The 27,046-nt window shown below is 40.6% G+C and overlaps 1 protein-coding gene across 1 annotated transcript in view; it reads right to left on the bottom strand.

Annotated features, from left to right (window-relative positions):
* The window catches only part of ITGA9 (integrin subunit alpha 9), a 496,852-nt gene that overhangs the window by 357,851 nt on the left and 111,955 nt on the right, over positions 1 to 27,046 (bottom strand). The window lies entirely within an intron of this gene.

The following is a 27,046-nucleotide window of genomic DNA, read 5'->3' as shown; positions in this document are numbered from 1 at the left end:
CCCATTAAGGATTGCAACATTGTTGCAATCGGTAATGAGAGGGATTCAGGGTGGCCGCCATTCGGCTACCGACCACGCGGCGGTCGGCCATCTTGGATCCTTTGTTAGCCCAGTTGTATTTTGTCATCGAGCGCCTGGAACTAAAATCGGCTACTCGGCGGCACGAATACCGCTGGACTTCCAAGCAGTTCCAATACTTGTTTCATGCGGTGTTCGGTTATTTATGCTGGGATCTGAGCGGTACTTTCACGAAATGTGCGCTCAGACCCCAGCTATCTACCGAACGTCCAGTCGTTTAAATAAAGGGAATATTGTAAAAGTTATGGGTTTTAGTGTAAAATGCCGGTTCTGCTGCACGGAGGGATAATCCACTTAACTGTATATTCTAGTGGGAGTATCCCTCTCGTCCAGCAGTGCCTGATGGGGGAAATGTACAGAATGGCCCTGTTATGTCAGTATGGAAACCCCTTGCATGGGGACTTGCATAAATACTGGAACTGTGAATAAAGACCTCAGTTGACTCCCAGCCTATGTGTCGTCTAGTTCTTGGGAAGGAAGGATTCTTGTAACGCTACCGGGATTATTGTATGCTGTACTCATTTGCCTGGATTACTTTATGTTGTTCCTGTTACCCAGCGGAGATACTGTGGATTATACTACCTCTCCGCTACAACATCCACCTAACAGATGCAGAAAAGAAACAAATAACCATTGCTGTTTTACAGTTTCCTGTTTGATAATGCTAGGGGACTCCTAGCACCATAATCAGTACAGTTCTATGTAATGGCTATGGTGCCTAGAATGCCCCTTTAAAAAGTATCCCATGCCATTTACATTGCCGCACCACTGCCAACCAATATGTCCTGCTCCTCACTGACACGCCAACATGAACCTGACAGTAGACTCTCCTTCCAAATGTGCATCCACAAAATCCCCTTAAAATAAATTCCATCCACAATGTAGGTCCCCACATCATCTTACAATTTCCCCTCCATCTTATCGCACATCCCCACATTCTAACTTACATAAAAGTGTTCCCCCTCCTTCTGCTGTATACACATATAGAGGCAAAGTAACACACAAATACACTGATTGATAAAAGCACACACTTGATACAAACACCACACTAAGTCACTCAGAGGCAGAATTTAATGGATACATACACTAAAATTCAAATGTTGTCCCAGTCATAGAGATACACTGACATATCAACCTACATAAGTACTGTCACAGATACACTCATTCACACATACATAGCTTTAAATATCATCAGTAGCAGACATGCTGTTCAAGGTGCAGTCATGCTGCTCCTGACTTTCCCACTTCTCTTCAGCACTTCTACTGTTGTTGAAACTCTTTCCCCTAAATCCACCCAGGATATAATGACATCATGTCTTGGAAACGGTGCCTGAATTCTGCAGGTCTTGATTCGGATGCACCACTGTTTGGTCCACACTTGCATTCAATCCATTCATTCTTACCTGTTGCTTGACCTTCTAAAAGATATTAATATGTATGTGGAAGATGCCACCATCTAATTTGGCCAACTAGGCATTTAACCTAAGTTGCACTGGGCCAAGAGGTCGTGTTTTTTTTGTAAAGTTGGGTTGTTAGGGTGGGTAAATCTGTTTCTTTGGTTTATTTAAATGTTAAGAAACACACACATATATATAAAGCAAAATTGGTGCTAAATTCAACCATGAATGTACTCTAAAATAATAAAATTTCTTGTAGAACTGTTTCTTACAATTTAAAAAAAGTAGAATAATTTAATATTCTAATGACTTTAGGATGTTCCATTATTTCCTAACAATACGGTGTGAGCAGTGTTAAAAATGAAAAGATAAAAAAGAAAAAAATGGACCTCAATTAAAGACACCTCAATCTGTTTGAATGGTAAAAGTAAATAAGTCATACCTTTATTCATGACATAGTATGGACACACAGGGGACAGCAGTGGATCTACCCTCTGATGCGTTTTTCACCTTAACAGTACCTTACCAATGCCATTATCATATGAAATGCTTCAGAGGGTAGATCTAGTGCTCCCACCCATGTGTTTAAGTAATATTATATACATGAATTGTTAAATTTTTCCCTTTATAATATTGTACTGCAGAATAAATCGGTGATCTATAAATGGCAATAATAGTAATGAATACAAGTATGATATTAATTAACTTTTACCATTCAAGTGGATTTAGGCATTCTTCCCTTGAAGTCTGTTTTTTCTTTCATGTTTTAAGCAGAGGTCTCCAGAGCCGTCTTTCCACATGAGCATACTTTGGGCCCTCTCGGGACGGTGGGAAGATGAAAGATCTCCCTCACTGGCCCAAAGGCCCTTTAGTAGAGGGAGGGACCAGGGAGGCAGTTTTTCCCACGAGCATTCTCTGTCGGAGTGTTGCCGCAGCAACGCCCCAACACAGCATTCTGCTCGCTGGAGGAGTGAAGGCAGCCTGCAGCTACTCTGCCAGGGCTGGCAGGACCACCAGGGCTGGCAGTGTCCCCCTATTTAAACAAAGGTAAGAAGAAGGGGGAGGGAAGGTGGGACATGAGGCTTTAAAAAAAATCATTTTAAATAAAAATACTGAAAATCCCAATTACCTCAATGCATCCCCCCCCCACACACACACAGCACCTATGACACACACAGCACCTATGACACACACACAGGGCACCCCTAATATATACACATTACACCCCTCACATATACACAGCACTCCTCACATACACACAGCACCCCCCACAAACACACGGAACCCCTCACACACACACACACACACACACACAAACACTGTACCCCTCACACACACAAACACTGCTCCCCTTACTGCTGTCTGTGTGCATTCAGCAGTCTGTTTGTTTATGTGTCCTGCAATCTGTGTGTGTGTTCAGCAGTCTGTGTGTGTGTATTCAGCAGTATGTGTGTATGTATTCAGCAGTCTGTGCATGTATTCTGCAGTCTGTGTGTATGCATTCAGCAGTCTGTGCATGTGTACTCACCAGTCTATGTGTATGTATTTAGTGGCCTGTGTGTGTTTACAGCAGCCTGTTTGTATTCTGCATTCTGTGTGTATTCTGCATTCTATGTGTGTATTCAGCAGTCCATGTGTGTATTCAGCAGTCCATGTGTGTGTGTACTCAGCAATCTGTCTGTGTGTGTATTGTATGAATGTATTGCATTTATTGAAGGTACCAATGCATATAAGCTTAATTTCATCAATAATTTAAATTTTTATTCCTGTAAGGCGTTGTGTAGGCAGGGCCCAAGTGCACTGCTTTTCCCGGGCGCTCATAATGTTGTTAAGATGACACTGGATGTCTCATCCTACATATAAGATTGGTGCTGCAATTAACTTATGCATAGTATACTGAACTCCAGTGCATTTGTTGTGTCTGTGGGCAGGTTAAATCCTTGCTCACACCAGGAAGACCTTAGTTTTAATTGATACTTGGTGATTTCCTTGGTCAGCTGAGGCACTTGATGTGTAAAAAAAATGATGAGCAAAAATATGAAATATTTTTTTTTAACCAATATATTCATACTGAAAAGGACACTGAAGTCAACAAAACAACTTTAGCTTAACAAAGCAGTTTGGGTACATAGATCATGGCTCTGAAGTCTCACTGCTTAATTCTCCGCTATTTAGGAGTAAGATCACTTTTGTTTCTGCTCATGTAGCCCTAGCCACACCTCCCCTTGCTGTGACTGACACAGCCCGGATGAAAACAAAGTGGCTTTATTTTCAATCAGATGTTAAACGTTGTCTCTCCTGCCCTGTAAATTGAACTTTACTTACATACAGGAGGCTCCTGCAGAGTCTAGCAAGCTATTAACACAGCTGTTTATATTAAACAGAATTAGCTGTAAAGGAAGTATAAACATTAGATCACTCTTTACATGAAGTGTTTAGTAAGGATGTGTAATGTCACATGCAAGGAGGCTGCATAAACAAAGTGAGTAAACTCCTAAATAGCAGATAATTGAGCAGTGAGATTGCAAGGGCATGATCCATACAGCTTCATTAAAGGGAAACTCCAGTGCCAGAAAAACGATCCGTTTTTCTGGCACTGGAGGGTCCCTCTCCCTCCCACCCACCAATCCCCGGTTACTGAAGGGGTAAAAACCCCTTCAGTCACTTACCTGGGAAAGCGGCGATGTCCCTCGCCGCTGTCTCCGCCTCCGCGACGCTCCTCCTAGTGCTTACGTCGGCCGGTGGGCGAGACTAATCTCGCTCACCGGCCGAGGAGACCTAATGCGCATGCGCGGAAATGCCGCGCATGCGCATTACGTCTCCCCATAGGAAAGCATTGAAAAATCATTTCAATGCTTTCCTATGGGGTTTTGAGCGACGCTGGAGGTCCTCACACAGCGTGAGGACGTCCAGCGACGCTCTAGCACAGGAAACCTGTGCTAGAAACAAGGAAGTGACCTCTAGTGGCTGTCTAATAGACAGCCACTAGAGGTGGAGTTAAACCTGCAATGTAAATATTGCAGTTTATGAAAAACTGCAATAATTACAGTTGCAGGGTTAAGGGTAGTGGGAGTTGGCACCCAGACCACTCCAATGAGCAGAAGTGGTCTGGGTGCCTGGGGTGTCCCTTTAAGCTAAGGATGTTTTGGTGACTATAATGACCCTTTAACCCCTTAAGGACACATGACATGTGTGACATGTCATGATTCTCTTTTATTCCAGAAGTTTGGTCCTTAAGGGGTTAATAGTGTTAGTCACACATATATGATATTAAAAGAAATACTTTTCAATCCCTTACAAAACACACACACACACACACATATATATATATATATATATATATATATATATATATATATATATATATATTATGTACGAGTGCACTTAATGAAAGATTTTTACAAATTACAGTGGAACATACACATAACACAAATTGCAAAATTTTGTTTTGGCTCAGAAATTTGACTGTCCTTAAAGCAGCAGGGTCGCCATCTGTAGACTTTGCACAATTTGCAAAGAACCCCCGATGCTAGGAGTCTGGTGGCCAAAGGCGAGTTCAGGACCAGTATAAGGAATTCTGCCGCCCTAGATCCATTTTGCCGCCCCCTCATGAGATAGTTCAATTGTGTAACCAATGTATTCACTAAACACCAAACGGAACATTTCACTGTTTTTTGTTGTTAACAATTTAATAGATATACCCTCAAAGAAAATATGCATATTTTTGCAGCATGTCTTTCTGCAAGCCCCTTGTCTGTGTCAGGTAATACTCCAATCAGAGGCTTCTTATTGGGATGAACCCTCTGTGCTGAATCTGCAAGAGCGCGCATGCACTCTTGATCATGGCTTTCCTAATGTTTCCCATTGAGCTCTAGTTCAGCTCATTGAGAAAGGTAGAATGCAGGCACACACTAGTACAGCCAGTCTGCCTCTTATGTTAGAGCTGTGGAACTTAATAAAGTGGAAGAAATCCTTTCTGGTTGCCTGAGTGACAGACAGGGAGGTGTTTTTGCCCTAATTATAAAAGGTACAATTTCTATTGAAATCTTCACTTTTAAAATCTGCCAAGAAACTGACAGACTCAAGACATATAAAACATTTCAGCAAGCTGACATACTTTATATATATGGATTATTCCTCCCTCTTAGCAAAACTAGTGTTTATACATTCACTTTTGCTAAGAGACTCACACACAACTTTTTCTCAGTGTTTTCCTTTACTTACAGTCTCCATCTCTGCTTACTCTTCTCTACTTTATTTTTACAGTTTGTTGCCGCTTTTGTTTTTGCATTTTAATGTCTCTGACCCTTTTCACAGTGTTCCCAGAGTGTCTATTCATTAAGTGGTGGGTTGAAAAGAAGCTAAAATAGACAAGTTGGAAAAGTCTCCATCTCACCTTGAAAAACACAAAGTTTGACCTATGTTTTAAGCTTTTAGAGACTTATCAAATCACTGTTTAGTGAATGGACCCTAATGTGTCTGCCTAGGGTCGGGGTGCTCACACACACAAACTGCTTTATAGATACATACTCACACACACACACTGCCTATTAGATTTTACACACACACACACACTGCTAAATACATATACACACACAAGCTGCCTTACAAACACTGTCTAATACATAAACATACAGCTACATTATACACACACACACCAACTGCCAGTATATGCACACACACGAACGCTGCCAAATACACACACACCAACACACACAAAGTGCCTAATAGACACAAACAGCACCTCACACACACACACAAACTGCTTTATAGATACATACTCACACACACTGCCTAAAACATGTACTGAAATATATTATGATTATACATGTAATACATACATACACTAACACATAAAAACTGTCTCACACTCATTGCCTAATACATACACCCACACAAACTGTCTAATAGCCATACACTGCCTGATATATACACTTACTCACACTCACACACTGCCTGATATAGACACATACATATATACACACACACACACACTCTGCCTGATTTATACACACACAAAGCCTGATCTCTTTTTCACGATTGTCTCCTCACATTATTTCAATGTCCATCTGCTGTAATAAGTAAGAGGGGAAACGGGGTGGAAAAGTGATGCCCTCTATGGGGGTAGCCCAACCCAGAGAGGGAGCAGGTTGGCCCAAAGGTCAGCCTAATGTCAATACTTGTCAGACTGCCTGTCAATCATTTAGACTGGTTCACTGTGAAGTGCAGGGAGATGGATCAGTGATGATCTGCTTCCCTGTGTAAAAAATAAAAAATAAAGTTAATTTAAAATCCCACCCCCCTTTCTCATTTTAGTAAAAAATGTACCCCTTCCCTGTCAATTGATCACTGACTAGAGTGATCAATTGGCAGGGATTACATTTTACTATGATCTGATATTTTTTTAGCCCCTGAGGGTTAATTCTTTTTTTTAACCCCCAGGGGTTAAATTTATTTTATTAATTAATGTAAGTATTTTAAAATGATAAATTTAACTAGCTGGGGTGGTTGGAAGTTAGTGGGGAATTGTGGGATTTGGTGTTAGGCTAACTAGGGGTTAACGTTAAAAAAAAGTTTTAAAATAAGCTCTAAAAAGTTAAAAATTAAGTTAAAAAAAGTTTTAATAACGTTTAAGTAAAAAATGAAAATAACACCCCCCTTTACCCAGTCCAAATAAAAATTAACCCCTTCCCTGCCAGTCGATCACTGCAGTGATCAAAATACAGATCACAGTATTATACTGTGATCTATTTTTTTTTTTAACCCCTGATGATCAACTTTTATTTATTTTTTTACCCTCAGGGGTTCAATTTATTTAATTAACTAATTTAAATATTTTATAATTATATATTTCAATAGCTGGGGTGGGTGGGAGTTATGGGAAAATGGGGAATTTACTGTTAGTGCTACTTACTGCTAGTTAGGGGTCAACGGTAAAAAAAAAAGCTTAGAAAAATGTTAAATCTGTAAAAAAAACTTTTAAGAAAGTTTAGAAAAGTTTAAAAAAATTAATAAGCAAAACAAAAGTTTAAAAACTAGTTTTAAAAAGTAAAAAAAGTTTAAAAAAGTAAAAAAACACATTTAAAAATACTCATTACCACTACACCTGGAACAAACTAGAGAAAAAAATGATCCCACGCCAAGGTTCAAAATATGCCTTTTGAATTACCCCAGGGTGTATTCTTTAATAAATAGTATGCATTTGTGGGGAAGTTTCAATAACCAACCATCTAAACTACTCAAAATTGGAACATGGACATAGCGTTAAACTTCAAAGTTAGAAAAAAACTGAATGGCTGCGTCTCAAATGTGCCCCTTCAACATCCACATATACCTGGCAAAGGTACATACGGGGGGTATTGTTGTACTTAGACCACATAGCTGAGCAACATATGAAGTATTATACAGTCGTAGCACACATAAGGTTTGCAAAATATACTGTGCAAACTCACTTTGTGTGTCAAAAAGGCAGAAAAAAACGCTTATTACCACTACACTTAGTACAAGCTAGCGGAAAAATTATCCCACGCTAAGGTTCAAAATATGCCTTTTGAAATACCCTAGGATGTCTTCTTTAAGAAATGGTATGGCTTTATGGGGTATTTGGATTATATAGCATGGTAAAATACTCTAAAATGGGACATGGGCACAGCGTAAACATTTAAAGTTTGAAAAAAACTGCAATGGCTGTGTCCCAAATGTGCCCCTCCGATGTCCAAATATACCTCGCAAAGGTACATACGGGAGTATTGCTGTACTCAGCCGACATAGCTGAGCAACATATGAAGTATTATACAGTGGTAGCACACATAAGGTTTGCAAAATATACTGTGCAAACTCACTTTGTGTGTCAAAAAGGCAGAAAAACGCTTATTACCACTACACCTGGTACAAGCTGGCGGAAAAATTATCCCACGCTAAGGTTCAAAATATACCTTTTGAAATACCCTGGGGTGTCTACTTTAAGAAATGGTAGGCCTTTGTGGGGTAGTTTGAATTTAAAACCTGTGAAGATGCTTGGAAATTGCACATAGGCCCAGCGTCAAAATTCAAAGTTCGGTAAAAACTTATATGGCTTGGTCTCCTATATGGCACTGTAGCTTCACAAAATAGTGCCAAAGACATTCATTGGGGGTGTCTTTTTACTCAGAAGACTTAGCTGAGCATAATTTGGGGGGTTTGAACTTAGTGGCACATATGAAATATACAAAATGCCCAGCAAAAATGCAATCTGTATGTAAAAAATGCCCACAATAATTTTTTACCACATATTTTGGCATATATTGGTGAAAAAATGGGGGCACAATATGCACCTTATGAGATACGCTGGAGTGTCTACTTTTACAAATGGTAGGCCTTTGTGGGTTTTTTTGAACAGTCAAACTGTTATAATACCCCAAATGGAAGCATAGGCTCATTAAATCCATCTCTCAAAATTTTACTGTGAATACTGAAAAGGACAGGTCTCCTATATGGCACTGTAGCTTCACGAAATAGTGCCAAAGACATACAATTGGGGTGTCCTATTACTCAGCAGATGCAACTGAATAAAAATAATAATAAAAATAAAACTTTGTACAGGAATAGCACACACCAACTTTACAAAATACACATGAGAATTTCTTTGTTATACGTTTGTGTGCCAAAAAACAAAAAAAAACACAATTTTACTCCAATATTTAGCAGAGGTTGGCGGTGAAATGGCTACGTAGAAAGTGTAAAAACAACCTTAGGTAAATAGCCCGTGATGTCTACTTTATATAAATATATACTTTTGTGTGGCAATTTTGTTTTATTTTATGGCTATTAAGCTTACAAGACAAATATACCAAATTCTAAAATCGCTCCACATTAAAAGTTTATTTTACTCCTTGTGGTTTGTGACCTGTAACTACCAAAAAAAAAACTTAAAATCCCAGACACATTATATACTCAGTAAATCAGAACAACTAAATGAATTTATTTTTAATTCCTTTCCTTAACCTGCACTAATTGTGCACACATTATTATTGCAAAAACTGTCAAAAAAACCCACATTTTTTATTTTTTTGCATTTTTCTGTATTTTTTTGTAATAAAAAAGCATTTATATATATATATATATATATATATATATATATATATATATATATATATATATCCAAGATAAATAAGCAAGGCACTCTCCTCCAATCTTCTCAAAATAAGACTGTGTTGCCTAGGTGCAATCCCGCGTAGAAATATAAACAAACAAATGAAGGGAGCACACTAGGACTCTTCTCAGTGGAAATAAAAGGTATTTACTGTATCAAAAAGTTAATACATCTTCTGTGCAGAGTAAATAATCGACGTTTCGACCCTCCTTGACCAAGATCTTGATAAAGACCCAAGGAGGGTCGAAACGTCGATTATTTACTCTGCACAGAAGATGTATTAACTTTTTGATACAGTAAATACCTTTTATTTCCACTGAGAAGAGTCCTAGTGTGCTCCCTTCATTTGTTTGTTTATATATATATATATATATATATATATATATATATATATATATATATATATATATATATATATATATATATATGTTACATCAAATTAAAGCCCTTTCTGTCCTTTAAAAAAAATGTGATATAATATGTGTCGGTGCAATAAATTAGTAAAATTCAAATTGCAGTTGAACGTAAACAGCAAAAAATGCAAACAATTCTGTTGTCATTAAGTGAAAGGCAAGCTTCTGAAGCTCTGTCCTTAAGGGGTTAATAGAGAACATGAGTTTTAGTGGAATATTAGCTTTACTGCAAATTAGTGAGCCACCTTAGTTGATTGCCATTCTAGCATTATTGCGAAATCTCCTAGTAATTAAGGAGTTAGGCTGTCCTGCAACAAGATATGAAAAATAAAAACACACATGATTACATAAACATTTGTGCTTACTCAAGACACTTGATATAAGTTTATCACAGATGATTTGTGGTTAAACCAGTAATTTTTTTTAATATAAATATTGCATAATATTATCAAAGTATAGTAACCATACTGCTTCATAAACTGTTGTCTTGAGAGAAAAAAAATCACTGATTTGTGAAAGCCACAAGGAAAAGTGTTGGCATGTACTTTTAATGATATGTCTAGCATTTGTGTATGACACTACCTGCATAAATCTGCTTTATTGCCTTTTCTAAAGTACATTTGTCTTTGGAAGATAAGTGAACGTATACATTGCTTACAGCCTGTGGGCAGTATTCTAAACATTTCTTGGATTAGATTACTTGTGTTCATTTTAAAAGCGCTCACATAAGGTTTTATTCATTAAAAATGTAATTGTAGTATTTAAAAAAAAAAATGAAAAATGAAAAACTCAATCCAAAATAGCTGTGAGTAGAATGAAGTCTGAGTTATTTTAGCCTATATTTTTTTTTTTTTTTGGGGGGGGGGGGGGGGGGGTGGTTTGTTTACTAAAAAGTACAATTTAATGAAAAAAGCCATTTATTTATTTTTATTTTTTTTTACTTTATTTAACCAATTCATTGTTTGTGCCCTTTTAATTCCAAATAAACTTAAAGGAAGCCCATGAGGTATTTATTAAATGATACATTTTGGAGTAAATAAACGTTTCCAATTACAAACATTTTCTGATTTGGAGAGAAAAGTGTACCTGTTTTTGAAATGTATACAGGTTAAAAGAGCATGAGTTGATTTTGAGTATCAGTTTCAAGCTCTCAGGATGAGTAGGTCAATTCTCAAGACCACCCACAATAAAAATGGCACCTTGCCACTCTTTGCTGGGTTGATGATACATAAATATCCCAGTTATAACTTTTCTCTGAACTATGTTACGTTTTAACCACAAGCTTAGAGTAAATCGTAACTAAAATATATTTCAATATTCTCAACAATTAAATATTATTTTCATCTCACCAAACAGTTAGTTTAGCGTTATAGACAACTGTTACAGAAACCAAATACATCTTTACGAGATTTCAGAAATAACATACGTTTGATACGTCAGACATCCCTCTACACACTCTCTTTTAGACTCAGGAAGACCACAAGAACATTTAAATAGGTCAAACAAGTGGTGTAAGAGACACAGAAAAATAGCATAATGCCTAATGACCGAATGCATTGATAATTGATACTGATGAAGTCCCAAATTAGTTTTTGATTTTGTCTTTCAAAATGCTGCTCATGTCACAGCCTATGGAGGTGATGGGTCTATGTCTCATTTTGGGTTATTAGCAGTTTGGCTGTTCAAATAACCCCACAAAGGGCTTCCATTTGAGAAAGCAGACACTCCAGGGTATCTTATATGGTGTATATTGATCCTTAACTAGTTTGTCACCAATTTATGTCAATGTTTGTGTTGAGGGGGAAAACAATGAATTTTTGTACATACATGTGGATTTTTGCCACTATCATAAATGTACCACTGTCATAAAATCCCCCAAATTATGCTCAGTTACATCTTCTAAATAAAACAATATGCCAAATGTATGACCTAGACACTATTTTGTGCTGTAAAAGAGACGTGACAAGTTCAGGTTTTTAAGTGTGAATTTTCATAGATGCTGTTGATGTGTCAGTGTTCCATTTTGGAGCACTTTAGCAGGTGACATATTCCAACTACACCATAAAGGCATACCATGTCTTAAAGAAGACATCCCAGAGTAATTCAAAAGGCATATTTTGAACCTTAGCGTGGGTTAATTTTTCCGCTAGCTTGTACCAAGTGCAGTGGTAGTGTTTTTTCTGCCTTCTTGACACACAAAGTGAGTTTGCACAGTATATTTTGCAAAACCTTATGTGTGCTACATTTGTATAATGCATCATAGGTTGTTCAGCTATGTTATCTGAGTACAGGAATACCCCTGTATGTACCTTTGCCAGGTATATGTAGACCTTGAAGGGGCACATTTGAGTCACAGCCTTTCCAATTTTTTTCAAACTTTGAATTTTGACGCAGTGTTCCTGTCCCATTTTGGAGCACTTTAATAGGCAACAAAGAATACACCCTGGCCCACACAGTGACCTTATACTGTATATTTTGCAAACCCTATATGTGCTATGGCAGTATAACACATTATAGGTTGCTCAGCTATGTCATCTGAGTACAGGAATAACACCTTTGCCAGGTATATGTGGATGTACCTTTGTCAGGTATATGAGGATGTTGAAGGGGCACATATGAGACACAGCCATTCAGTTTTTTCAAATTTAGAATTTTTGCGCTGTGTCCATGTTCCATTTTGGAGTAGTTTAGCTGGTTGGTTATTTAAACTACCCCACAAATGCATACCATTTTTTTTTAAAGAATACACACACCCTGGGGTATTTCAAAAGAGATATTTTGAACCTTAGCGTGGGATCATTTTTTTCTGGTTTGTTCCATGTGTAGTGGTAATGAGCATTTTGTAATGTATTTTGTTACTTTTTAAACTTTTCTACTTTTAAAAACTTTCTTCATCCTGTTTTTCCGCTTTTAAAATTGTATAAACTTTTTTTTTACTGTTAACCCCTAACTAGCCTGAGAGTAAATTCCTCAATTTCACACTAACTCCCACCTACCCCAGCTAGCTAAATATATCATTTTTAAATATTTAAATTAATTAAATAAATTGAAAAAAAAATAAACGTTAACCCTCAGTGGTTGAAACATAAATTGAATCACAGCAGAACACTGTGATTGATCTGTATTGTGATCACTGGAGACAGTGATCAACTTGCAGGGAAGGGGTTAATTTTTATTAGGACTGGGTAAACAGGGTTGGTATTTCTTTTAAAACTATTTTTAAACGTTATTAAAACTTTTAAAAACTTGTTTAAAAACGTTTTTAACTGTTAACCCCTGGCTAACCTAACATCATATTCCCCAATTCCCCACTAACTTCCCCCCACCCCACCCCAGCTAGCTAGATATATAATATTGAAATATTAAAATTAAATACATTTAACCCCAGAGGGTTAAAAAAAAAAAAAAAGAATAAAAGTTATCCCTGGTGATGCTCTGCCAGGCCTCTACTGCAACTGTCTTCAGTTCCTGCTTGTTCTTGGGGCATTTTCCCTTCAGTTTTGTCTTCATCAAGTGAAATGCATGCTCAATCGGATTCAGGTCAGGTGATTGACTTGGCCATTGCATAACATTACACTTCTTTCACTTAAAAAAACTCTTTGGTTGCTTTTGCAGTATGCTTCGGGCTGTAATTGACTGCAAAGGATTTGCAACCATGTATTAAAAATTGAAAGTTTGATTTATGACTGTTAATCTGTCCCATTACTTTTGGTCCCTTGAAAAGTGGGAGGCACATATACAAACTGTTGTAATTCCTACACCGTTCACCTGATTTTATTAAAGACACGGAGGCTCCTATTATGCATATCTCTTTCTTTATTTCCTCAGCAGCAAAGATAGAGGAATATAAATATTATCAAAATGAAAGAAAAAACTGTACAGGCATAACGAGTAGCCAATCACATAACAGAGGAAGTAGCTATATAAGTCCTGTGTCTCCCACAATCCCCCTCTTTCTTTGCTGCTTCCTCAGACAGCTAAGTATTTTACTTGAGCTCTCCTACTCATTGCATTTTGTTTACTTGTGATTCATGTTTTGCTTATGCTTGTTTCATTATTGTCGTTTTTACTTATTGTTGATTACTATCTAGTACCTACATCGTTGGTGTATTGGGGGTTTCCCCTAGGGGCTTTACCCGCCGCCGCGGGCTGTTTTTCCCCATACCGCCCCTGTTGCCGCTTCTCGGCGCTATCTCAGCCGCGTGCCCCTTTCTCTGTGGACGCGACTGAGTGTGCTCGTTTTCCCCTCTCACGGGCTGCCCACGCGGGTAGGTGCACGCGCCCCTTCCCCCGCCTGGAGCCGGTCCACGGGCACACCCTGACACGTGCGGCGGCCATTTTGGGCGTTCATTCGTTTCACCCTGCTGTGCCGTGCGGTCGGTCCCTTTACTACGGGCCCCCCTTACTACACCAACGATCAGGTTTAGCTTTTTCTCTGTTCTGCTGGGTTAATCAACCCATTTCTAGTATTCGATTTGCTTCCCTTATACCTCATTATGCAGGATAGCAAGGATGGGCCTACCGTCCCCTCTGGGGATTTTCCAGTAGATAATCCTGAGGGCGCTATGGCCTCTCAGGAGCTCCAGGCCCTGTTAGAAGCTACTATGGCTTCCTCCCTTGAAAAGGCTATTGCCTCCGCTATGGGGACTGTCTCATCCTCTTTTGCCCAGTCCCTTCAGTCTGTGCTCTTGCCTTCTATGACTGCCCCTAACCCTCTGAGTGTGGGGTCCCCCTCCCCTGCCCTAACTGTGCCGGGTGCCCGTAAGGCAAAGGCAAAAGCTAGACATATCGGGTCCCACTCCTCGATGCAGGCTTTGCCTGTCATGATTGACACGCCTCTGGCGGTCGCAGATAGCGCGCATCCCACGCGCACAAGAGCCCCTGGCCGGGCTAAAAAGGCTAGATTGTGGAAACGGGCTAGAGCCCTGGATGATGGGTCGGATACCGACCGGAGTGTGGACAATGATTCCGATGTTATGGAATATGACTCCTATGGGGAGGACGAGTCTGGCGAGGATCAACCCCTTACGGGTGTAACCCCTTCTGGGTCCTCTGCCGTCCCCCGTAGAAAAGTGCCAGACCCCGCTGGGGATAATGGAAAAGGGCTTTTAGACCCACAGGGGAACCCCCTGTTTGACCCGGACGACCTGCGTCACCCGCGGTCTGCCGAATGGGTCCCTCCGGACCATATCGCCCAGTATGTGGCTAAGAGGATTCGCACACCTCTGTCAAAGGAAGGCCGCAATAAATTGCGTGCCGAATGCCCACGACCTTCCCTCCCTGGCGCTGCCTGTAAGACCCCTGAAGTGGACCCTCAGATTGCCCAATTTCTTAATAAGTCTGGGTGGAAACCTAAAAAGGGTCTGGATCACTCCCTAAAAGGGTGCCAGGATAAAATTCTGGATACGCTGGGCCCCCTGTCTAAGCTGTACGAGCTCCTTGAGGCAACCCGTAATGGCGACTCAGTTCTAGATATGGATGTGGCCATCGGGTGGGTCCAGCGAGCTATATGCCTTGTGGGAAATGCCAACACGGCTATGTCTTCCGAGAGACGCAAGGCTATTCTCTTGAAAATAGACCCTAAACTGGCTGCTATGACCGTAGCTGAACCTGACTCAGCCGATGAGGGGATGTTGTTCGGCACATCCTTTGTGAAGGACATGGGGTCCTATGTAAAAACCTTTACGGCTATTGACAAGGCGCAGGCTAATATGAAGCGCGTCTTCGCGCCCAAGGTTTTCGGTGGGGCCGGGCGTAGCAGGAACCGTCCTCCCGGCCGTGGTTTCCGAGGCTCATTCAGGGCCAACAGAGGTTCCTTTTTCCCCTCTCGAGGGCTCCAGGACCCGAAAACGCCTCCTTTCTTCCCGGCTAGAGGGAGATCGTGGGGCTCTAGATACCCCCGTGGTGGGTCGTCGGGCAGACGCCCTTATGGTGAGTACCCCTTCTTCCCTTCTCGATCAGGCTCGGGTGGCGGGGAGGCTAGCCTTATTTTACCCAAGGTGGGCAGTTATTACCTCAGATGCTTGGGTTCTGCAATGCGTAAAAGGTTACCAACTAGATTTTGTTTCCCTGCCGTTCCAAACGTATACCCCCAGGGAATTGTCCCTCCCACGGGAGCAGGACGCGATGATCTCCGCGGAAGTCGCGGAGATGTTCTCAAAGGGCGCCATCGAAGAATTGCCGTTCGCCACTCCAGGCTTTACGAGCAATCTCTTCCTTGTACCCAAGAAAGGGGGCGGTGTCCGCCCAGTGATAAACCTTCGCCCTCTCAACGCCTTCCTACGCTACCAACATTTCCAGATGGAAGGCATCCATTGTCTCAGAGACCTTCTGAGACAGTCGGATTGGATGGCCAAATTGGACCTGAAGGATGCGTACTTCACGGTTCCAATAGCGATAGAATCCAGGGACTACTTGCACTTCACCTGGCACGGACGACGGTGGCGTTTTACATGCCTTCCGTTCGGCCTCTCCTCGGCTCCTTGGTGTTTCACCAAGGTTATGAAGCCGGTGGTGTCGTTCCTCCGTACCCGAGGGGTTCGACTAATTATTTACCTGGACGACATCCTGATCATGTCACAGTCGTTGGAATGCCTGAAGTTGCATTTAGACTGGACGATCAACCTCTTACAGAACCTAGGTTTTCTGGTAAATTGGGACAAGTCGGTCCTGACACCCGCCCAGTCTATGGAATTCCTGGGGTTCCAGGTGGATTCCGTGCGGCAGTTCCTGTACTTACCAGAATCCAAGATAAAAGCCATCCAGAAAGAGCTCCGTCGAGCTCTTCGCGCTTCGGACTTGTCAGTCCGGCAGTTGGCGAGGATCATCGGCCTACTGGCCTCCTCCATTCAGGCAATATTCCCAGGCCCCTTACATTACCGGGCCCTCCAACGGCTCAAGGGGTCACACCTACGTTCGGGTCGATCGTACGAATCCCGACTTTGTCTGGACGAGGAGTCCAGAGACGAACTGGTATGGTGGTTGGCACACATGGAAGCTTGGAACGGAAAAGCAATTTTCGGTTCCGTTCCGGACGTGGTCATAGAATCAGATGCCAGCTTGCACGGCTGGGGGGCTCGTTGTGGCGATATCTCCACGGGGGGCAGATGGTCCGACGCAGAGAAGTCGTTACACATCAACTGCCTAGAACTCCTGGCGGGGGCCTTTGCGATTCGCAGCCTTACCCCTGGAAAGGCGAACTGTGGTGTTCTCCTCAAATTGGACAACGTATCGGCAGTCCGATACATAAATCACTTGGGCGGAACCAAGTCCAAAATGTTGGCTCTGCTGGCGAAGGACTTTTGGCAGTTCTGCCTCCTAAACAACGTCTCGGTGACGGCGGAACACATTCCGGGTCTGGACAATTCAGGTGCGGATTGGAACTCCAGACATTTGAGAGACTCGGGAGACTGGCATTTGCACGCCTCGGTCTTCCAAAGCTTAAACAGGCTGTGGGGTCGGTTCGAGATGGACCTGTTCGCATCTCGACTGAACACTCAGTTACCGAGGTTCTTCAGTTGGAGACCGGACCCGGCGGCAGTGGCGACGGATGCCTTTCTTCAAGAATGGCCTCCAGGCCACCTGTATGCCTTTCCCCCATTCAACATGATCGCTCGTACGATCTCGAAGCTGGTTCGTCACGACTGTTGTCTGACCCTGATCACACCTCTGTGGAGATCACGGCCGTGGTCCCCTCGTCTGATGGAGTTGTCCATAGACTTCCCTCGTCTGTTGCCGAACTTCCAGGACCTCCTTCTGGATCCGGATGGGAACTCGCACGAATTGGTGCTCCAGCACCAGTTGCCCCTGGTAGCATGGTTCCTTTCAGGGGACGCTGGCTTGTCCCTGACGTTCCACAGTCGACTCTCTTGCTCCTCGATAACGCCTGGGCTCCGGGCACACGATCAGCTTACCGAGCTGCATGGAAATCTTGGTCTGATTGGTGCATGGAACGGGCAGTGGATCCCATATCTGCCCCTCTCCATTTGATACTGGGGTTCCTTACAGACCTGTTCGACTCAGGCAAGGCGTACAGGACTATCAATGTTTTTCGATCGGCCATATCGGCCGGTCATGGTGGTTTGGAAGGTGCACCCATCGGCAAACATCCTTTTGTATGCCGTCTTCTCAAGGGTATTCGCTTCGTCCGTCCGCCTAGGTCGCGGTTCTCGACATTTTGGGACGTCAACATTGTGTTGCGTTTTCTGTCGGATTGGTACCCTAACCAGGACTTGACTCTTAAACAACTATCCTCCAAGATGGTTATGCTGTTTTGCCTGGTCTCTTGTAAGAGAGTCTCCGATGTTAGGGCTCTTGACTGGGGTGCCTTTGTGTTTACGCCGGATGGCGTTACTTTCACCATATCTAGGAGAACTAAGTCGGCGTCCAAATCCTTCGTATATCCTAGATTCCCGTTGTGTCCGGCGCTCTGCCCGGTGGATTGTTTAAAGGCCTATCTAGAGGCTACACGTGCGGTGCGCTCATCTGAACGCCATCCCCTATTCATTTCGTTTAAGGCTCCTCATCGCCCAGTATCGACTCCGACGCTGGCGCGTTGGATTCGTTGGCTTTTATCCCTAGCGGGTATAGACACATCTGTGTTTACGCCTCATTCTGTAAGGGGTGCTATGGCCTCGAAGGCATCCACAGTTGGTTGCCGCCTAGAGGACATCATGCGCGCAGCGGACTGGTCCCGAGAGTCGACCTTCAGAGACTTCTATTTCAGACCAATTGAACACGTCGCATCTCAGGTGATAGCACAGCTTTAAACTTGCATAATAGGAGCCTCCGTGTCTTTAATAAAATTCCTAGATTTTACTAGTAACATGACGTAAAGTCATGATTTTATTAAAGACACGGAGGCGAGTATTATTCCCTCCCACCCTCCCGGTGTGGATTTGGGGATTGGAGATGCTTCGATGCAATACAAGTACGTGGGCAATTGGGTCTGTATTGAGTTCATGTTTTTTGTACTGTGCAGTTTTTATCATGCTTAGATGATTTGACAGTTTTATATTGATTTTTAATCAGGTGTATATTCTATTTCAGAATCCTGTTTCATGTTGATCCCTCACGTTTATGTTTGGTAAGTCTACAGTTTGAGTTTGGAAATTACCATATTTTTCTATCTTTTTTAGCTTGAAGTTCTCGTTTTGTTTCCCGTTTCCTGTTTGGATCAAGTGGGACATCGTTTATCTTACCTGGTCTTCGGTTGCGCAAGAAAGAGGGGGATTGTGGGAGACACAGGACTTATATAGCTACTTCCTCTGTTATGTGATTGGCTACTCGTTATGCCTGTACAGTTTTTTCTTTCATTTTGATAATATTTATATTCCTCTATCTTTGCTGCTGAGGAAATAAAGAAAGAGATATGCATAATACTCGCCTCCGTGTCTTTAATAAAATCATGACTTTACGTCATGTTACTAGTAAAATCTAGGAATTTGGATGTAAATACACTCAAATTAAAGCTGAAAGTCTGCAGTTAAAGCACATCGTGTTCATTTCATTTCAAATCCATTGTGGTGGTGTATAAAGCCAAAAATATTAGAATTGTGTCGATGTCCCAATATTTATGGACCTGACTGTATTTATTATGTATTTTCTATTATATTAGGGAGACTCCTCCTCCACCCTTCTTTTCTTCACATTTTTTTCCTTCTCTCATCTACTTTCTTGTTTTCAATGATAAAAAATAGAAACATTTAAAATCACAAAACTACTAAAGTGTAAAGTGTAAAGAGGATTTAAAACCAAATTGGAAATTGTAGGAATAGTACCTTATTTGGGGCAATTCTCTAATTCTGCTGGGCGTTTTTAGCCCACATTTTGCAATTCAGCTAACCACAATCCAATGTTTAGTTGATAAAGCCTTAATTATAAGCTGTGTTTAGGTTTGTAAAACATCAGCCTGCAACTATTTTCAAATAAACATACTTAGATATAATCAGATTCCGTCAAGCCAAAACAAAAGCACACTTTCTACATGTTTATTTGTTACAAATGAGACTGCAAACACATTTGAGCTGTGTAGTTTGAACAATCTAAACCTAATGTACAGGCAGTTACTGTTGCCAAAACAAACATCATGCACAGTTTTGTATACATGGTATATAATTTGTATACACAATGTATGTTCAGGAGATAAGAATGGAAGGGCTTCTAGACAGGAAACTGATGTGAGGATTGACCAGGAAGGAAGTGTATATAGAAACAAAGACAATATTGTACACATAAATGTTGATCTACATATGGGTCAACATAAAGTACAGTGTCATTTGGTAAGTTAGTTGATGAAAGTGAACACGTTTATTTTAATCTTCAACATGCTGCTACTTAAATCTGTATTATTTTACAACAGATTTATGTTTGTCATTTGTGCCAAGTGGGAAAACAAATGTTATTTGTCATTTTCAGACAGGGGGATAGTGCTGGGAAGTGACATTGCAGTAATTGATACATCATTTTTAAAGTAGTTCTGACATCTGTTAATGTGTGAATAACATTGATCACTCCAGAGAAGTAATGTAAGTTAATACATACATTGTGGACTAATCAATAGCAAATTTCCATATTGCATGTTATACTGACTGAACCTTGCTTTCTTGTCTGTGAATTTGACTGTATGCACTCCCATATGTATTCCCATATTGTATTCAGGTCCATTCCATGATGCTATGATTATTAACACTTACTGCTTTCTTAATGCTTTCAAATTCTTTTTTGTTTTTTGTTTCAGTAAACCAGATGTGCGACACAGATGTGTTAAGGTCATTTGAAAAATATCTGACAGAAACCTGTGTAATGTTATGTGGTCCTCATGTGGTCCTTCCAAGGTGGCCAAGAAGAGACCAGCAATATGTTAAATTAATTTCCCGTTATTACTCGATAATTAACTGCTAAATAAAGTATTGATAATATTAGAAAAAGGGATTATGTTACAAAAACATTGAGAAACATTATTATGTTGCAGAATTACATAAATACTAAATTTGTGTTTTTCTTGCCAGAAGGGTAGTTCAAAGTTCATTGCAGTTGTTATGGTGTACATAATATTGGGTTTGTGTTAAACTCTTCAGACTGGTTTGACATAAAATTGGGCTTCTCCCAGGCACCTAAAGTCTGGTCTTTCTGCTGAGGCCCTGGTACTGTAGAAGTTTCACTTTCTTTTAAACCTTTGATTCCAACAGTAGGTTGCAAGCACAAGTCTAATACTCTCCGCAGCTGCCCAATGTTGGACAGATAATATAGAAATTACATTTCTGCATTATCGAAGCCTCTGTAGAGGGAATGGTCTTTAGTTCTAAGGAGGAGCTTGAGGTACAGTGAGAGTCAGTATATACAAAACACAACGAGGGAACCGGCTGGTAGCCTAAATTGAGATAAATACAAAACGAATATAGTGTAATAAAGTTTTACAAAAATAACATTGCGCAATATGAAATGCACTCACAGGATCTTGGACAGTTCAGGCATATATGGTGCCTCCCCTGATGGTATGGGGGGCTGGGGGAGTTCCCCTGGACACTTCCCTGGATCTTTCCACCAAAAAGCAGGACTCCGGGTGTAGGTATGAAAAAGCGGCTTTAATTTTCAATAAAATATATATAAAAATGAATACAATAAAGGTCCTACGCGTTTCGTCCCTCTTGTAAAGTATGGGACTTCCTCAGGGACCAACAATATTAAAATTACAATTAGTACATTACAAAAATGCAGGAGAGTCAGGTTTTGACACAATCTGGGCAATGGCAAACAAAGACTCAATGAGCTATAGTGGTTAAGGTGATTATTCACTTTTAAAAAATGGCAACTACACAACTTGCTCATGATTGTGATTCTTTCATAATTACAGTTCTGGATATGCCGCGCATGCGCATTACGTCTCCCCATAGGAAAGCATTGAAAAATAATTTCAATGCTTTCCTATGGGGTTTTAAGCGATGCTGGAGGTCCTCACACAGCGTGAGGACGTCCAGCGACACTCTAGCACAGAAAACCTGTGCTAGAAACTAGGAAGTGACCTCTAGTGGCTGTCTAGTAGACAGCATCTAGAGGTGGAGTTAACCCTGCAATGTAATTATTGCAGTTTATGAAAAACTGCAATAATTACACTTGCAGGGTTAAGGGTAGTGGGAGTTGGCACCCAGACCACTCCAATGAGCAGAAGTGGTCTGGGTGCCTGGAGTGTCCCTTTAAATTTGTTTAGGCGACATGCACCTACCCACAAGTAGGGGCATGCGGGTGGGTTTAGCCTCCCTTTTATCAATATGGGGGTTGTAGTGACCCCCATACTGATTTATATTTAGTTTGAAATTACAGCGAGCAGCCACTGGCTGCTAGCTGTTTAGGCGAGTAGGGGTTTGCGGGAGGATTTAACCTCCCTTTTATTAATATGGGGCTGACCGGGCCCCCTGACAATCCATCTCCATTGGCTGCCCTAACAGCATGGACCACCCGATGGACCCATACCACTCCAATGGGCCTAAGTGGTCTGGGTGCCTGGAGTGTCCCTTTAATTTAAATTTTAAATTAATTTTGAATCCTCACTTTTGTAAATAACCCTGATAGTGTTGAACACACTCATAACTTAATTTAGACATAACTCAGGTTTTCTGTACATAATAGGGTGCTTGCGCAATGCTCTGGGCACGGTGGTTAAAATGTCATCCTAGCATGGACTTGCTATGGTATTACATGCCTATTTTCTGACTATCAGTGTCACTATTGAGGTATATTGAATTGCTGGCACATCCCTACAACAGCTCTGCCCCCAACCACTTCTCTCGATATTGCTTCACCCGTCCAAGTGTTAGAAGGTTTAAATTCTTAAATGCTCTATAGTTAAAATGATGGTAAGAAAAAAGGAAAAAAAATCGCCTGGGACTTTTCTCTGAAGACCCAAGCTTGTTTAAGAAAATACTTAGAAAAATACTTAGACATTTACACTAAACTAAGAATGTCAAGAAATCGACCATTAACGAGGAATTACTTATTTTAGGCTGAAACATACTATTTGGAAACTTCTGTAATTCAGCTATTTATTCAGCTTGGCTTTTCTTGGCCAAAATGTCCAATTCCCCATTCTCTCTATCTCCGAGTTTAGCTAAAAAGAACTTGTGGTGTAATATAGTAGCTCTGTCATACACACATCATACCATAGAATCATGAAAACACTTGGAATCTATAGAGGGTTACATGTGGATACCTATTATTATTAAAGTCATAGACCATTACTAAAGAGGTCAATTCCATCTGGATCTGTTGACCTCTTCAAGGGGAAGTATTATTTATTTTAAGAAAGTGAGTTACAGCCAGCAGTGTACAGGAATGTGTAGTATTGGGAGCTTAATATGATGATAGACAGGCAGTCAGATTGATAAATATTCAGCAAAAAAAACAAAAACATTCTATCATTGCATTTTTAGATGAATTTCCAGTAATATAATAGGAAGTGACATAAATACAGATAAAATATATTATGATCTGATTATCAAGGAAATAGGCTGTGTGATATTCACTGTATTAAGGCTTATAAGAAAGTAAATTTGCAGACAATATTGCTGTTCTAATAGATAACAGCTGATGCATTCTTAGTTCCGTTATCATGAGTTAGAAAAAAAACCAAGAAACATATCTTATGACAAAACTGCTGGTAAGTGAGGAAGTCAAATAAACAATCTCTCTGGAGTTGATTTGGTAAGTTGAGAACAGACATGAAAAAGTCGAGTTGAAAAAGCAGAGTTGGAAAAAACATTTTTCTTTTTATATAATTTGGCCTACAGTTGGTCAGTTAATTTTCAACACGCCATAACGCTCTGTTTATTTTAATTGTAATATTATTCCAAATCTTAAATAATTTGTTTAAGCTAAAAATAAAGGAAGTTGGCTTTGTTGGTGACTTTATAATGAATTTGATGTGGATGCTATTTACCTAGCATCCACATCAAAATATTGTTTATTATTATAGGATGTACTGTTTTGCAATGCCAAGATAGAGCATATGCCATCAGTAATATCAAATAGCAATTCTTATACATCATCATAAGAGAAAATGTTACAAAATGAAATATTTAGTATTACAGTTTTCTTTATATTTATTTATCAGTGTTTTTTTTTTTCTTTTCAGATCCGAACAGTGTTACCTCTGATACAGATTTGTTAATTTGTAATGTTAATCTAGTTCAGGGGCAATCTAGATGTTGTAAACTATATCTACCCAGATGCTTTGCGAGTGTAATGGCTGTAAGAACATTATTGGAGATGTAGTCTACAACATCTGGAGTGGCGAAGGTTACCTACTCCATATCTAGTTCTTTATAGAGATAATGCATGATTTGTAGTTCTTCATCAGAACGTTTTTTTTTCTGCTTCAATAAACTTTTTTGCCAAAAAATTACACAAAGTATTTTTAACTCATATCTTAGTCCCTTGAAATGTAAACAAAAGACGTAAGAAAACAAAACAGGATTTTGTGCCTTGACCTGACCTTTGAAACCTTAGTCCAGATGGCTGCCAACTATTTATGTCAGCTGGGCTATAAAAGATGTTTATAGAGGCACATCCTGTGATGTAAGACATTAGCTCAGAATGAAGCTGCATTTTTGTTCACTTTCCATATAATTAATTTCTTCTCCATAAACTAACTTAAATTTAAGTTTTTGTCATGCTATTTCGACAGCATGGCTAATAATGGTAGCTGGGAATACTAAAAAGGCATGCAGGTGCTTCAAAACTTAGTGATAACCTTTGTTAATGTATTCTTGAGAATTGAGGTATGTTTTTGGCAGCAAACTTAGCAGTGTTTTACAAGAATTAGATGCAGAGCATACACAGGTTTGAAATTGAGGTAGAAGTGAGTTATGGTATGTTTTTTAGAGAAACTGCAATATTTATTACATTGCAGTACTAAGACTGCCTCTAGTGGCTATCTACCGGTCTACTTGGAGTTTCAAGGAGTTTGACTCCGTAAAACAAAGATGGACAATCTCATGGTCTGCATGAGGACATCCAGCGTCAAGGAAAACACCACAGGGCAGAATTGAGACAATGCATTCCTATGGGGAAAGTATAATGCACCGGGCATCCATTGGCTGACGTCTGAGAACGCAGAGCCTATTTAACCATTTACGATGCTGAGGGGAGGGGGCAGGGGAAATGGAATATGTTAGTGTTTGGAAAACATCTTAAAGTGTTCCTTTGACAAAATTGGCCCAACTACAGAAAAGCATATCGCCCAATAACTGCATTCAGAAAGACAGTTCTGATTCAAAATCCCTACTGTTCCTACCTAATAAATGCTGCTTGATTGTATCAGGAAAATCCATGTTGCTTACGGTATAATTGAACAGTTTGCATTTTTTTTTGTATAGGAGCTATCAGAATTTCGAAGTGCACTGTGTAGTAGATACAGACAAGCATTGTGCATTATATATCACTATCAAGCAGTTATTGCTAAAAGGTGAAATAAGGTGGGGAAAATGACGTGTTATTTATGATACAAATGCAAGCCTAAAGTGGCACAGATACCGTTTATTTAAAATCTTCAGATAAGAAATTTCGGTTGTAGAGGTTCCACAACAGCAAGTTTTGCAATGTTCAAAATGTCATTGCCTGAACAAGTTGAAATCCTGTCCAAACAGACTGCATTCAAAGTTAGTGCTCAAATGTTGAAGGCTAGGGGAATACACAAAAAACAACAACCCAACACCTGCGTACGATCTGTCACATTTGCCACATCTCCTTTCCTCTTGCCCGCTTAATCCTGTCCCATCTCATCTCACCCAGATCTCTCTCCCCTTGTTTTGTGCCTTCCTTAACACACATCCTCAACTGCTCTCTCTCTTCTGGCGTTGTCCCTGCTGACCTTAAACATGCCACTGTAATACCTATCCTGAAAAAAACATCTCTTGACCTGTGCTCCTCCTCTATCGTCCCATATCCCTGCTCCCTTTTTCCTCAAAGCTTCTGGACTTGTCTTTACCCGTATGTCTTACTTCCTCAATTCCAACTCTCTCCTTGACCCTCTTCAATCTGGCTTCCGCTCTCTCCACTCTACTGAGACTGCTCTCATCAAAGTTACTAATGACCTAATTGCAACTAAATCCAAAGGCCACTACTCCATACTAATTCTTCTTGACCTCTCTGCTGCCTTTGACACTGTTGATCATGCTCTCCTTCTTCAAACTCTTCAATCCCTCGGTCTCTTGGTTTTTCTCTTATCTCTCCCAATGCTCATTCAGTGTCTCCTTTTCTAATGATATCTCCTCCTCTCGTCCTGTCTCGGTTGAAGTCCCCCAAGGCTCTGTCCTTGGTCCCCTTCTATTTTCTCTTTATACTGCCTCTCTTGGCAAACGTATTACCTAATTTGGATTCCACTACCACCTGTACGCTGATGCCACCCAGATATATCTCTCTTCCCCAGCCATCCTGCAATGTTTTACTGCTTGCCTTTCTTCCATCTCTGACTAGATGTCTTCCCGCTTTCTGAAACCCAATCTCTCTAAAACTGAGCTCCTTGTCTTTCCTCCTCCTAATACTGAACCCCCTCTTTTGCTCTCCCATCAAGTTAGTCGTATCCACATAAGTCCATCCTTGCAAGTGCATTGTCTTGGCATCATACTTGATTCTGGCCTCACCTTTGAGCCTCACATCCAGTATGTTGTACAATCCTGTAGATTCCATCTTAATAACATTCCATCCACCCATTTCTTAAGCAAGATGCTACCAAGGAGCTTGTCCATACTCTAGTAATCTCCCGCATGGATTATTGTAACCCTATCCTGATTGGTCTTCCCAAAAGCTGTATTGCCCACTACAGTCTATAATGAATGCTGCAACCAAACTGATTTTCCTCTCTAGTCCGCACTCTCACACCTCTGTCAGTCCTTACATTGTCTTCCTGTGTTCTATAGGAGTCAATTCAAAGTGCTAACCCATACCTATAAAGCACTGAACACTTCTAGCCCCTCCTATATCTCTTCACAGATCCATATGTATGCCCCCGCCTCTCTCCACTCGGCCCATGA

Source organism: Pelobates fuscus, chromosome 4 (assembly GCF_036172605.1).
Source record: "Pelobates fuscus isolate aPelFus1 chromosome 4, aPelFus1.pri, whole genome shotgun sequence".
NCBI lineage: Eukaryota > Metazoa > Chordata > Amphibia > Anura > Pelobatidae > Pelobates > Pelobates fuscus.
This window is presented reverse-complemented; position numbering and strand designations above follow the sequence as displayed.